Source organism: Carassius auratus, chromosome 10 (genome assembly GCF_003368295.1).
Source record: "Carassius auratus strain Wakin chromosome 10, ASM336829v1, whole genome shotgun sequence".
In the NCBI taxonomy this organism is placed as follows: domain Eukaryota; kingdom Metazoa; phylum Chordata; class Actinopteri; order Cypriniformes; family Cyprinidae; genus Carassius; species Carassius auratus.
The window spans coordinates 14,721,275-14,737,444 of NC_039252.1; the positions used below are offsets into that span (position 1 = coordinate 14,721,275).

At 35.4% G+C, this 16,170-nt stretch overlaps 1 pseudogene; it reads left to right on the forward strand.

Annotated features, from left to right (window-relative positions):
• LOC113109488 (neurofibromin-like) overlaps positions 1-16,170 on the forward strand; it is a 47,817-nt pseudogene that overhangs the window by 2,721 nt on the left and 28,926 nt on the right.

Below are 16,170 nucleotides of genomic sequence, written 5' to 3' on the forward strand. Positions count from 1 at the left end.
AGGAAGCCTTGTTAAAGGGGTCTAGTCAAGGGTGGCTTGTGGTCTGTGTTGGGATCATTGCAGTGTAATTGAAGTTCAGTGGAGATTAGGGGTGTTTTGTGATGCTAAACCTGGTCTAAACTCCGGATAATCCCAAAATGGGATTCCGTGCCGCTGATTGGTTTTAGCAATTTTCTGACTTGCTCTTTAAAACCGAGATTCACTACTGTTTACTTTGTTGTAGCCCAGAAAGGTTTTTTAAGAAATATTTTCTCATTGATTAAAGAAAAAGTTCACTATCTAAATGTTTACATCATGATTTTCTTACCTCATATTGTGAAATGCAAAGGCAATGTAGGGATGTAACGATTCACTCAACTAACGATTTGATTTGACTCGACTCACGATTTTGATTTCACGATTCGATTCACAGTTATGTTTTAACAAAATGAAATTTAAGATAAATTCAATTCAAAAAATTCAAATTCAAGTTTTTTATTAAATGTGTCCTTTTATTTTTGCTTGGACATCTTGTTGCAAATTTTTTTGTGAAAATGAAATATAACACTATAACAATATACTAATATAGTACTTACATATTATCGCTCTTTTGTTGGTTTTTATTGGTTCTATTGTAGTCGTTTTTAAGTTGCTTTGGACAAAATTGAAATATTTAAAACAAGCCCCAACTCAAATAAATAACAAAAATGACTGAAATCTCTTTAAGTAAACAAAATAATGCTCTTTCCATTTAAAATTAGATGCAACCATTCCGTGTTATCATGATCAAAACAAAGATCCTGCATACATGCAACATGAGCAGGTTTTTAACTAAATTAGATTGTATAATTTCAAAATTTGAAGCAAAAACGGGATGGTTTGACTTCAGTTTTTTGTAACGAAACATAAAATATATCTGCATGAAACAGAAATGGCAGACGAGCTGAATGAGACGCAGATTCACTCTCTGCCAGCAGGTGACGCTTATAGCATTTACTTGGTTTCTGCTGTAAACAAAGCAGCACTACACTTATGAACTTTAATCAGGCGGCAAGGAAGTCGACCGGAAGTTGAAGTCGGCCGCGCGCTGCCATCTTGTAGCGGAACTTCACTTGCGTTAGCATTCCCATTGACTCCCATTCATTTTGGCGTCACTTTGACAGCAAATAACTTTACATCTGAGGCGTTTAAAGACTCCGTTTGTCCATTATTTATTTTTAAAGATACATGACAGTGTATAAAGGGCTCCATTACCTTCTATGTTACATTATGGCCCCGTAGAAACAGTTTTTGTAAAAATAGGCTGACGATTGCATCATAACCACTCTGCATTACCGTACAGACAGGAGGAGAAGCTCGCAGGTAATTAACTTAATATGGCGTACTGGCGTCACATTTTAAAATACTATACAAAATAATTAATCAGAATACTTAATCCTGCTCAGTCACGCAGTCTCTGCAAGATTAACGATGGCAGTTTGCACGCACAGCTACTAGAAGATTTACATCTGTCAGACAGGTTGCTGACGTCGTCAAGCTTCGTTTGAGTCTGCGCCTCAGAAACGGAAGTGCTAAAAAACGCTAAAAATGGGCTTCACTTGTCTCAATTAGTGATGGGAAGTTCGATTCTTTTCCGCGAACCGGTTCTTTCGGACGGTTCGATTCAATAAACCGGTTGAAAAAACCGGTTCATCGGTTCTTTCACGCTCGACGTAATGACGTCATTGGCGATGACGTAATGGCGTCACGTCTATCAAACATTCAAATATATAAAATCAGTAATCATAACTTTAGTCAGTTAAAACCTCATAATCATGAAAAGTTTACATTTGAGTTTTGCAACAACACCTAAATACAGTAACAGCAATAATGTGCATATGAGGATTTAAGTCTTCAAGATATAAAGTAAATAAATTAGGTGTCATCAGCGCAGAAACCATGATCCACTTACTAAACATAATCCATTGCGATGTATTTGTTATTAAATTAACTTACGTTTCGCCAGATTGCCCTTCATCCAAGCCCTCGAAATACCCGCGCTCATAACATTACTAGTACAGAATCAGAATCAATCACCAAAAGAATCACTTCGGTTCAGACATGCTGTGAGTCAGTTGGCTTCACGCTGAATCGCGCATGCGCAGTATCATCGGTTCATCGGTTCTCAATTCGGACGCGTCCGACAGAAACGATTCTCGGTTGAGTGTACTGATGATCCGAAAACCGATGCAACCGGTTCTTGACTCGAGAACGAGAATCGCTCTAACCCGCACGTGCTGCAGTTCAGTCACAGTGTCATCAGCTGCTCTACTCGTGTTCATGTTCTGTTTACTACAAACTCTATTTGTGAATGTCATCATTAACTATAAATACAGTACAGATATCTCATAAATCATCCCTTATTCCTATTAAACATAAGAGTCTTTAGAGTCTTAATTATTGTCCAACTTCCCTGAAAACCCATTTGGTCTATACATTATATACAATATACAGATTGGAAACATTAATCTAAAAAATATAATAATAAAAAAAATCAAAATAAAATATACTTATTTTATCACACTTTCCGATGTTTAACAAAATACTTACAAAATTACACGCATGCGCAATATCATCAGTTCATCGGTTCTCAATTCAGACGCGTCCGACAGAAACGATTCTCGGTTGAGTGTACTGGTGATCTGAAAACCGAAGCAACCGATTCTTGACTCGAGAACGAGAACTGCTCCAGCAGTGGGCGTGTTTGTTCATTATCTGGCTCGGCTCGGTGTTCATCTTCAGTTCGGTCTTCACAGCATTTCATTCAGTGTACTGTTTGAGTAAATGGATTACCCCGGGATATTGGTTTATTCCGACTCAGAGGGAGTGTCAGTCACGTTAAAAAAAGTTAACAGCTTAAGTAATTTGTGGATTTATGCTTATTGGAGACGTGAACCGTTTCAAACGATTCAGTTCGATTTGGTGAACTGGTTCAACCGGTTCACTAAGAAGAACCGGTTAAATTGAACGATTCGTTCACGAGGGGCAAGGAACTCGACCGGAAGTTGAAGTCGGGTGGGGGCTGCCATCTTTTAGCAGAACTTCACTTGCGTTAGCATTCCCATTGACTCCCATTCATTTTGGCGTCACTTTGACAGCGAATAACTTTACATCTGAGGCGTTTAAAGACTCTGTTTGTCCATTATTTATTTCTAAAGATACACGACAATGTATAAAGGGCTCCATTACCTTCTATGTTACATTATGGCCCCGTATAAACAGTTTTTGTAAAAAATAGGCTAACGATTGCGTCATAACCACTCGTCTCTCTGTCACATTACCGTACAGACAGGAGGAGAAGCTCGCAGGCAACTAACTTAATATGGGGTACGGGCGTTACATTTTTAAACACTATACAAAATAATTAATCAGAATACTTACTCCTGCTCACTCACAACAAAGAACTCCCCGCTCAAGCTCGCCGTCTCTGCAAGATTAACGATGGCAGTTTGCACGCACAGCTACTAGAAGATGTACATCTGTCAGACAGGTTGCTGACGTCGTCAAGCTTCGTTTGAGTCTGCGCGTCAGAAACGGAAGTGCTATAAAACGCTAAAACTGGGCTTCATTTGTCTCAATTGAGTTCCAATGGGGTCGCTGTGTCCATTTCTTTTACTGTCTATGACTTTAATGCACATTATACAGAGACAAGATGAAAATAATACTTACCATCTAAACTTTTCTAAAGGCAGTAAGTTCCCCTTAGATATGTAAACTGCTAACCGTAACTGAATCGCCATTTGTTTAGCATCTCAACCGAATTTGAATTGATTTTCAACTGGTTAATTGTTACGTCCCTGTTTCTGAAGTCACATAATAGGTTTATGTGAGAAACAGAATAAAATGAAAAAATCTCTAATTCAGAGTTGTCCTGTAAGTCGGTTGAAACATCCTCTGAACATGTATGTCTGTATCTGAGCACAGTGTATGTTTGCTGTCTTTAGCCTCCTGTTAAAGTCAGCGTGTAAAACACACACACACTAAAATCAGCACAGAACACAATAAGGAATGTCTGATCAACATCTCCAGGTACAAATCCTCCCAGGTTGCTAATGCTCAAAAAGCCTGCATTTATTTGATTAAAAATACAGTAGAAACAGTAATATTGTAAGAGATAATTAATGTTTAAAATAACGGTTTTATATTTTAATGCATTTTAAAATGTCCTTTTTTCCTGCGATGGCAAATATGACTTTTTAGCATTAATACTCCAGGCTTCAGAGTCACGTGATCCTTCATATAACAATTTAACATGCTGATTCGGTTTTCAATAAACATTTATTTTTATTGTTAATGTTGAAAGCAGATGTGCTGCTGAATATTTTTTTGGAAACGGTGATATTTTCATTTTTGGAAGAACAGCATTCATTTGTTTATTTTCAATCTCTTTACTGTCGCTTTTGATTAATTTAATGTGTTATTGCTAAATAAAAAGACAACAGATATGGATATTTTTTGTTACTTTCACTTTTGTTAATGACCCTACAGTATGTCAACATTATGTCTTACTGTCTAGTTATTAATATTGGTTTTTAAGTATATTGGTCGGTCCCTATGCAAGAGCTACTGTGAGCAATTGTTTTAGACTGTTGAAGATGGTTCTTGTTTGTTAGAGTGCCACATGTGCTGGTCTCTCTCTCTAAGTTTACTATCTCTTATCTTTTTCAGCGGATATTTGGAGATACTGCAAAGAACCTTTACCTGTCCCAGCTTATCATCATGGACACACTGGAGAAGTCTGCAGACGGCTGCAGATCATTGATTGTGTCTCATCTACATAAGCTGTCACCATTGTGCTATTATTGCCTTTTTAACTTAATTTTGAAGCAAGATGCACATCTAGGTGTTGATAATTCCTGTGTCCAATCCTGTAAACTCCCTTTTTCTCTCCAGCAACAAAAGGACAGCATGCATCTGGATGAGACGATGCTCATCAAGCAGTTATTGCCTGTGATGTGTCATTTCATCCACACGTACCGTGATGGAAATCAGTACGCGGCAGAGCTGAGGAACTCAGTCTGTGGGGTTCTGTTCTTTCTGAGCTGCAGTAATTTCAACATGTCTTCAGCCTTATCTCCAGCAGGTCATGACCCCTTGTGATTAGATGGAAGGAACGAATGGATTTTTTATCTCTGATTTTCTGCAGGTTGCAGGAGCTGACCGTTTGCTTTGATTTTAACGTAGACGTGCACGACATCGAGCTCATCCAGTACATCAAAGTGGACTGCTGTAAATTGAAACGCCTTCTGCAAGGTTTGATTGACTCAAACTCAGGTTTTAATATTCTGAAATAATATATGAAATATAATCTATTTTTCTTTTAATGTGTCAAGTCTTTTCTTCTTGCAGAAAGTGTGTTTAAATTTAAAGCCTTAAATAAGCCAGCCCAGTTGAGTGCTATCTACAATTTAGAGAAGGTAGGTGGAATTATTATTATTATTATTATTATTATTATTATTATTATTATTATTATTATTATTATTATTAGTATTAGTATTAGTATTAGTATTATTACATGAAATAATAGAAATAACAGCGGTGTGGCTCATATAAAACAATTTAAAATAACAATATAATAGTTGTTTTTATTATATTATTTTAATTTTATTTTCTATATTGTTATATCATTATGAATACATAGAGATAATTACCTTAATAACAATATAATATTATTATAATATAAACTGTATTATTATAATTCATGTGTTTATTATTATTATTATTATTATTATTATTATTATTATTATTATTTATTGGCATTATAATTCCATTATAAAGATTATTACAATTTAAAGTGTATCATTACAAAAACATTATGATACACAAAATTATTATAATCCATGCATCATTATTACTATTATTTTTAGTAGTAGTATTATAATTATTATTGCCCAGATTGTTACACCTAGCTACACTGTAATCATTTAATGGAGTAGTGACAACGGACCACCCCTCCAGATGATCTCGGTGCAACGCCCGAAGAATTTCTCCGATTTAAGATCCATGCTGAAAAGAAGATTTGCATACTGCACAGTTTACTGCATGCGTCCTACTATTTTTAGACATAGTACAGTATGTGAAACAGCATAGAGTATGCTACAATACAATTTCTCAAAACAGGCAATAACATCACTGTTTCAGAATAAATGAATTAAACGGCAAGCAGTCATCTCAGAAAAGAATACAGCAGTTTAGCATTTTTAAATCCGTTTCATGAAGACTCTAGAGACAGATAGAAATTTGTGTAAATACTACTTAAAATAAAATGGGAGGCTGTGTGTAAATAAAATGTATTTTACAAGTTTATGAACAGCATGTGATACATTAATTAAAATGAAAACTTAATGAATGCATTATATTTATATTTGTATAATATATTTATACTTTTTATATTTTAATATATATAAAATCTACTATTATGTCCATATTTAATATATTTATTTAAATATTATAAATTTTTTCAACAATATCTCATATATTCACCTAGACTGCATTTTTTGATTGATACTACAGTGAAACAGTAATATTGTGAAGTATTACAATTTAAAATAATTGTTTTCTGTTTTATTTATCTTTTAAAAATTTAATTTATTCCTGTAATGGCAATTTGATTCTTTCTGTCTTCTTCTCAGAGTTTGACGTTTAAGGACAAAATGATTGTGAAACTCATCCATGCAGATCCCAAATTGATGCTACATGTGAGTGGAGAGACTTAGCTTTCTTTGGCTTTATAAAGACATGCTCTGAGTCTGCTGTACTATTCATGTCAGGACAGGAGTGTTTGTGAACCTGAATCTAGGTAAACAGGTTCTGGAGGTCCACAGCAGCACTACAGATCTCATCACAGGCCTGGTGCAGATTGTGCCGCTTGAGAACATGGGAGATATTTCCCAGGAGGCCTTGGAGGTAAGGTCATTGAATCTCGCTGTGTATCTGGTGCATCTAGCATGAGTTCAGATAGTCTATATGTAAGTTTTCAGTCGTAATCTGTGTCTGTTTTAGGCTCTTCTGGTCCTGCATCAGCCTGAAAGCATCGAGCTTTGGAACCCAGACGCTCCTGTGAAAACTTTCTGGGACATCAGGTAGCTTGTGGTAGCATCACTTTGCCGTGTTGATTGTGTATGTGTTGTTGGATCAGTTCTCATGAACTGCTCTCTTCTTCATCTGTAGGAAGCTGTTTGGTCTGCAGCTGATCAGCAGCACTGAGATTCTGAAGTGGATTCAAAAGATTCTCACCTGCACAAACACATTTCTTCTCAGGAACAAAGTGAGTCTGCACTCACAGTTTGAGGTACAAATAAAAAAGCAATACTGAAAATAAAAATTCATATAAATTATTAAGCACTTATGCAGTACAAATAATAACATAATAATATTATTATTATTATTATTATTATCAGCAGCAGCAATTGTGTGGCATATATAAATAAACTGCACAGTGTGGGGTAAAAATAATTTTTTTATATTTAAAATAAAAATTCATATAAATTATTAAGCACGTTTGAAGTACGAATAATAATAATAATAATAATAATAATAATAATAATAATAATATTAGTAGTAGGAAAAGTAGCTAAAGCTTTAAGTATATATCCAAACAACCATTTGTGAAGTACAAAAAAAAAATACAAAAAAAAAATATATATATATCTATATATATAAACAATTCATATGAATTATCAATATGCTATAATAATAATAATAATTATTATTATTATTATTGGCAAAATTAAGTGCAACAAACTACTCTACTGTACTATATCCGACAATGCAGTGTGTTTGACCCGACTTCGCTGTGTGGCAAAAAAAAACAAGGATATCAGGAAATAAAATAAAAAATAAAAATAGAAATAGGTTGAAAATATGAAATAACAAATATTGGTTATATAGAGACAAACATAATTTCTTTGTTTTATCGTTCTTCTCGTACAGGATCAGGCCACAGCAGGCAGTCACATCACCATCTGCCTGCAGGCCTAGACCAAGCTGGAGGTCTGTCTTTACATGTTCCCGTGGAGTCCAGACACGGAGGCAGTTCTGGTGGACATGTCCTGTTTCCACTACCTGTGTGAGTGTTTCATGGTGTTTGCATCCGTCAGTAACATGATGATTACAGGACCCTCTGATAAACTAGTTTAAATGCACAGTTTCAGACACATACCTCTGTTTTTTTGCGATTTGTGAGTGGTGTTACAGGTGCCTCTAGAGGGCAGCACAGTTTTTGTGAGTTCTCTTATTTTTCTAGGTTGTTCGGCTCCACAGAAGAGAGTAATGGCTTTGGTTGGTTGACTAACACATTTGCATTGTCCTGGTTGTGTGCCATTGTATTATCCAACATTATTGTTTTGAACCTGAGCCTTTTAGAATATGCAAAACTTGATTTGTTTTTCAAACTAAGTGGTTAGATTTCACAGTTCAGTTCTTGCGTGCTATTTTGGTTGTTTGTGTAAAATAATAAAAAACATTTTGTGGTCTAATTTGAAGATAACATGTACATTATGACAGGTTTTAACAGCTCTGTTTGGTCACTTCAGGCCTGGGAGGACACACATGCCAAATGGGAACATGCAACCAAATTCAATTTATGCCACCTGAAAATGAAACTAGAAGACCATCAGGTCATTCACCCTACAGTAGAAAATAGATTTTTTTTCTACATGTGGGTGTTTCAGACATTTCTGTACATTAGGTTATTTGTAAAAAAAAAAAAAAAAAAACATTATTTTATTAACATTCTTATTATAAGTTTAGAAAATATATAATTTTTGGACCTATTAGAATTTTTTTTTTATTTTTTATTTTTTACACAGATCAGTTATTATTGTATTAACTGAGACTTATTTAAAAATTAAGTTTAATTCAGTATATATTTTTTGTCAGATTAAGTTTAAACACACACACACTAACAGATACAAATATGATTTTGCAACCCAACAAAATAAAAGCTTGCTGATTAAAGGTTTAAAAATATAGAAAATTCATTAAAAAATTATAAAAAGAAAATACATTTAAATGTTAGAATATTAGAATTGTATTTTTACAATTGTATTTTTCCCGTGTGCGTTGGGTGGTGTGTGTCTGCAGCAAATCTATTCTGCCCACCTACAGTCCTCCCATTGGCAGCCTGAATGATCACAAAGGCTTCATGGTGTCCATGGCCTCATGTGAGGGGAAGCCAGAGACACCCCTGAGCAGGTTTCTGGACCGTCTTCTGTCGCTGATGGTGTACAATCATGAAAAGGGCCATCAGATCCGCACTTAAGTCAAAGACCTGGTGGGGCTTGAGCTCTGTCCAGCACTATATCCCATGCTGTTTCTCAGCAGATTCTTTGATGCCCAGGGCCCAGGTTGAGACAGCTTATCATGGTGTATGTGTACAGTGGAAATCTTATGAAGCCATGTGACATCTTTATAAGCTGGTTGGATGTCACTTGCATCAAATGTCATAGGTACTTATGTCTCTGTGCTCACATGGTAAGGTGACGATTAATGAGACCAACACGCAGTTTGTGGAGCAGACCATAGCCATCATGAAGAACCTTCTGGACAACCATACAGAAGAAAGCTCAGAGCATCAGGGCATCTTGGTCAAGCCAGCGAGGAAGGCTTTATGAGCATACTGAATCCTCTGCCGTCCAGTCTGCCCCTGTTCACAGCTAGCAGGACGTTTTGATTTTGGCAAATCAGTTTGGGTGAATGCAAGCAACGTGATCATCATGAGCACAACATCCAGCTAGGCAAGAAAATATGCAATCTACTTAAGGGATGACTTCTTTCCCTATTTCATAGGCAAGTGGTTTGTGTGTAATGTGTGTGACATTTTTTGTATGACATTAAAATTCCCTTTAGAATAATTGCACATAAATACGTTAAGCTAAATTTTAATATATGTATATATATATATATATATATATATATACACACACACACACACACACACACACAATGTATATATATATATATATATATATATATATATATTATTTTGTTTTTTTCATACACCTTTTATATGCTTACCTGCAGACATGGACGTGGTTCAAATATTTTGAGCATCCTTTATTCTGCCCCTTGTTTTCCTATAAAGAATCACAATTATCCCTTATTTTCCTTTATGGCATCCCTAGTTATATTGTTAGGAAAAGTTGACATTTTGTGAATTTTAACTACTTGGTCTGTAATTAATTACTTTTTAAATAAAATGAGAAGAAAAAAAATGTGGTAAAAGGAGCATTGTGATAAGATGATATTGAGGCTTAGTACGGAGTAATTTTAACATACACAACATGCAAATACCAATAAAACTATTAAAGTTATTAAAAACAATCAACATTTAGTAAGAAACACAAAAAGAAAGCTGGATGAACTCGTTTTTTTTATTTTATCTTATTTAGTTTGTAGATACTGCACTTTGCTTTTGCAATATTGTTTAATTGTGTTAGGTCATCCAAAGGCAGAGTGCAGTTTTAGAGGCATTATATTGGTCAAAGGTCACATCAATGGTTATGGTTTTTATCTATTAAAAATGTCATCCTAAAAAAGGCTTTAAATGAATGTATTGCCACTAATCTACCCACATCATGTTTGACTGGCTGATGTAAAAACTTTAAAGGCATTTTTCTCAGTTTCAGTGTTTGCGTAGTTACTGCACTTTGCCTTTGTAGGGCAGTATACTTCTTAATATTAACGTTATGTTGTGTAAATAACAAAGCATATATTTTATATGAAATTATGAGTTTAATCCCATTGATTAAAAACTTTGCGTGCGCAGCTCAAAGCAGAATTGAAGAACTTTAAAAACTACTGTCATTTAGGCAAAGTTATAATGAGAGCACAATTGTACATAAATAAAAAAAGTTAATTGTTAGGGTACGCTAACGTTTAGTGTTAACTGTCTTTTAATCAAAACATTAAAACAATATTTATCCCGTTTGTATCAGTGAGGTGTTCGTTACACATTTTCCCTGTGTGTTAACGTTAGGGCTGTCGAATGTCTGACTTGACTCAATGTATTTTGCTCCGCCCCCAAACATGATTCAACTATCAGTCGAATATCGCAAGATTTGAAAATTCTAGAAATGAAAATGACACCCATAGTACAGACATAATTCAAACAATGTTTTTCAAAATTCTGTATGCAAAATACAGTATATTTTATAATACACTTTTTTTGTTACTTTTTTAATACAAATTTTTATCAACTTTGAAATGAAACATTGAGAATCTCTCAAGCTTGAGAATCTCCCATTGACATACAATAATATGTTTGCAAGTCAAAATCTAACCATCAATTATTATTTGCATACTGATTTGGCAATGTTCTTTTTCCTTTTTAAAGCTAATTTACCTATTAATTGTGTTCTGGTCTTTTCCTTTACTTAACTATTCAACCTTCTATATTACAATTCTCATTCTATTTCGGTGTTTGGGTTTAACTTTTTTATTTATTTATATTTTCCATAAATTTTTATCTTGGAGTATTGATATATTAAATTATAAATTAAGCACATTTCATATTTTGTGATGGCAAAGGTTTCAAAAAATATATGATCTTTAATATTAACAATACTTTTTCAGAGGGAAAAAAAATTATTTTATCTAGCATTTTTATTTCAGTTACAGTTAAATTATTTTAATCTTTCTAATCTTTTTAATTTAAATACTTTTAAGTCATCCCACATCCCCCTTTAAAAGTTTTGACCTGACAAACACTGTTTTAATAAAAAAAAATATATATAATTTTTTGATTGAACTTCTTAAAGTATTATTAATAGTATGAAATGAGAAAATGCATTATTAGTAACTATTATTACCATTTTATAAAAAAAATTAATAAAAGTTATTTTGCACATTGTAAGCCTAAAGAAGGTCAAAGAACTGAAACGTTGCAAAATACACATATTTTGAGATGCAAGTTTGAGTAGTGTGTGGAATTTATATTGAACTTTGGTCTTTTCAGGATGAATTGGCATGTGTTCCGGTAACTCTCTTTGATTCAAGGTATCTCCTGTATCAGCTTCTGTGGAATATGGGCAGATTCCATACAAACAGCCTGGCCAGCAAAATCATGACGTTCTGCTTTAAGGTGCATGCTTTAAGGTTCCCCTGGCGTGCTCTGAAGTCAAATGATCATGCAAATGATCCCGAGTAATTTAGTTGTGAATTTCCCTCTTGGGAACTCATGGAAACTCATTTTCCATGTGTATGGGGCCTCATATTTGCAGAAGCTGTTGGAGCCATTGCTCAGGGCAGTGATCATGGGCAGAGACTGGGCTTGGAGGTCTATCCCACCAGGTATCTGTCCGAACAAACCTTTAAATCAGTCAGTCACAACTGGTCTGTCAGTGCAAATTCACCTGACACTTGATAAAAGCTAGGCAAATTAGGAAGAAGCATCATGGACAGATTGTAAAACATGTTGTCATCCCAAAACCATGTACAAAGCTATGCAAAGTAAAAGAGAACTGACCACAGACTAATTTAAATAGAGGTTCACTTGCCAACTGGTTTGCACTGACCACACTGTGTTCTTCTGTGGTTAATACAGACCAATGTGGTTCAGTATTTTCCTACTCAGCTTGTGTCAGCATATTAATAATGAATTGGGATGTAAATATATTTCAGTGTTTGAATTTAAGGCCATTTTTATGTGATAAACTCTTTTATTTCTGTGTTGTTTCAACAGTATTGTATTATCTATTAAATACAGCAAACATGCCTATGTGATGTTTAGATTCTGGTTGGAGATGATAAGATTCCTGCAGAACCAGCGTAATCTGTTACAGATGACCGGTCACTTCTTTCAGGCCATAATCAGCTCATCTGGCGAGTTTTCACCTCAGCTCCACAGCGTCTGTCACGGTCTCTTTCAGGTGAGGTTGAGGAAACCTCTGAGGTGATTCCTTGTTTCGCTGTATGTCTGTATCCCTGTGTTAATCTGTGTGATGATATTACTAACGTCAGATATGCTACAGTTTTGCTGTGGAGACAGACTGTTTAATTGAACGGTTTAAAGCCAACATGAAATCAAAATTGATGTTCTATTCTTATTTGTGCACAATTGATCATATATAAGCTCAGAAAAATGTAATTAGATGCAATAGATTATTTCAAATACTGTACATATTTGACATTAGTTCCTGTGTATATGATGAGAAGACCAAATTTGTGTAAATAGTTTATGAAACCATTCTTAGATTTCTGCCTTAAAATTTGATAATTTCTCAGTAAGGAATTGAGGAAAGCAGTAAGTGTGAATGGTGTATGTATCTGCTTGCTGTCTCGATTCACTTCATTAATCTGAGACTCTTGTGCACCTCTGGCCTGCATTACTGATTTCCTGATTATTAGAACGTACTGAACGTATATTTTAGCACCAGAACCAAGAAAAATCAAGAATTGCCATCATCTTGCCATGTGCTGACACTCTCAGCACTGAGGGTTGGAAATTCTCAAGGCTTTGAATGCAGTGGTGCATTGTGGGTTATGTAATTTGGTAACGAACTTCACTCCTTATTGAATCCCAGAATGATTTTACACTGAAATGTTCAACCTGAAACGTTTATTCAGAATAAAACCCATTTTTCTGTACTAGTGCCGCTTTAAATGCTTTGCTGTTCCGGTTTTTCTTCTCTAACACTCTTAAAGGTCACTGGTGAAGACCTCCGCCATCATTGGACGTTTAACGGCTTCAAACTGCTTCCTGACTTTAACTCTAAAGCCTCTTGTGCTTGTGATAGTTCCCTCACAGAACCTCATGTTATCCAGTTACTCAACAGATATCATCATATGATCAAGTACACCTCCAATAAAAATTATTTAACATGATTTGACTCCAACATGTTCAGATGCTGTAGATTAATGTGATGATGAATATTGGTTCTGGACTGGAACTATCCTAATGAAATGGCATGTGTTACCTCAGCCATAAAATCCTTCTTTCACGTTCCAGTGTATTTCTATAGTCTCTCTATTTGAGACTGGAATTTTCGACAAAAAAGCCTCCACCTAGGATAGAAAGGGCCCTTAAACTCATGTCAAAGGGGAAACTAATACTTCTTTTATAAAAGTTGTCCATGCTGGAAAACAGGTTGTACCCGCTAATGTTGGCCAAGTTGGATTTTGCTGCTTCGACGCTGGTCCAGAAAAGTCTGCTAGGTCAGAACCAAGTCCATGACCTGGAAAGTCAACTGACTAACCATCAAGCAGAGTTTATTTAATCGATAAGTGATTAGAATGATAGCAATAATGACTAAAACCCACTTAATAGTTGTTAAATCACTGCAGGGCATGGCTTTGATGGGGAAGTTGTGGCCTAGTGGTTAGAAAGTTTGACTCCTCACCCTAAGGTTGTGGGTTTGAGTCTCGGGCCGGCAATACCACGACTGAGGGCGCCGCAACATAAATGGCTGCCCACTGCTCCGGGTGTGTGTTCACAGTGTGTGTGTGTGTTCACTGCTGTGTGTGTGCACTTTGGATGGGTTAAATGCAGAGCACGAATTCTGAGCATGGGTCACCATACTTGGCTGAATGTCACGTCACTTTTATTTTATTGCTTTAATGGATGGATGATGAAAGATCCTATATTATGAAAAACAGCAGTGTATAAAACGTAAAGATTTTGAGTTTTTGTCTTATAAAGACTCATATTTCATTGGGCAACTGTCCACAGATCCTAGAAAGTAAGTTTCTTTTGTTCACAAAAGAGGAACACATGAGGCTGTTTAATGACATAGTAAAGAGTAATTTAATGCAGCCAGAAGGTAAGAAAGCATTTAGCGATCTTCAGGATATAGAGCCTCCTGAAGGGTATGTTTAAACTTTGTGTTTTCTTAGATTTTTGCTGGACATTGCCTCTGACTGCCCGGCGAGTTACTCTCTCAACCACAGCTCGTCCTTCATTAGTGATGGGAATGTTTTGACCCTACACAGGCTGCTGTGGAACAACCAAGAGAAAATCAGCCAGTATTTGTCAAGATACAGGTGAGCAGATCTGTGAAAGGCTTGTGTTATCATCCAGCTCATGCGGTCAGTATCAGAAAGACTGTTATTGGAAGTGAAAATGGCGGGTGTTTAGATTCTTGAAATTGTGCACATTCAAATGTCTGTATTTGGTTAGTAACTGATTTGCATTTTTTTTTCTCTCTTTTCTAAACTTGTTTCTCTCTGATCCTATTTTTATTGGTTAAATACAGGGGACAGCTGTTTTGTTGTAAAAATTATTATTCATCACTTTGAATGACAGGGTCATTGTATTAATACAACAGTAAAATATTGTAATGCAAGCATACTTTTTATTTCTTACATTTTTTTCAAATCCTCATTGAAGTTTCAGTTAATCAGAGAATACTTTTCCAAACTCCAGGGATCATAAAGCAGTTGGAAAGAGACACTTTGTTAAGATGGCCACCCTGCTTGCTTACCTGGGTCCCCCAGAACACAAACCTGTTGAAGATACTCATTGGTCCAAATAAAAAATTACAAAGGCACATGTTGTTCTTTTGTTCAAAGATTTATTGCTTCTAAAAACAATTAGTTAATTAACAACAACTTACAGATTCATAGTTTTACATTCTTTTGATTAAATTATGCAGATATTAAAGCATTTTAAATAAATAAATAAATAAATAAAAAACTGCTTGTTTAATAATGGTTGTGAATAGTACAAACATTTTTCATATTTGAAATATGTTTCTCTACTGTTAAGCAAAAAGGTGTTTGTTACAAGCTGTATAACCTCTACGAAACTTCCATAGCATTTCAGAAAGACTATTAAGTCTCAAAAGAGTCTCATATTATTGTCTGCCTTCAAAGCATAAGGGAGGTTGATGGTCACTGTATCATCTGTAGAAAGCTCAAAGTCATGAACAGAAGCAGCAGAAGTTTGCAGCAGCTGGTCGTGGAGGAAGTGGAGGAACTGCCGATGAGGGCGCTGACACTTGGCCCTTTAGGAGTCTGGAGTGTGTTGTTTTTGGAGCTGGGTGATGTGGTGTTGTTCATAGTCCCATTCTTGTTGGTGGAGGTGCTGGACGAGGTGCTGGACGAGATGCTGGACGAGGTGCTGGACGAGGTGCTGGTAGAGGTGCTGACTGAAATTGCGCTGTTTGGATTCTGGTTCCCATTGTTCCCATTAGCACCGTTGTTTTTGGCGGTGGT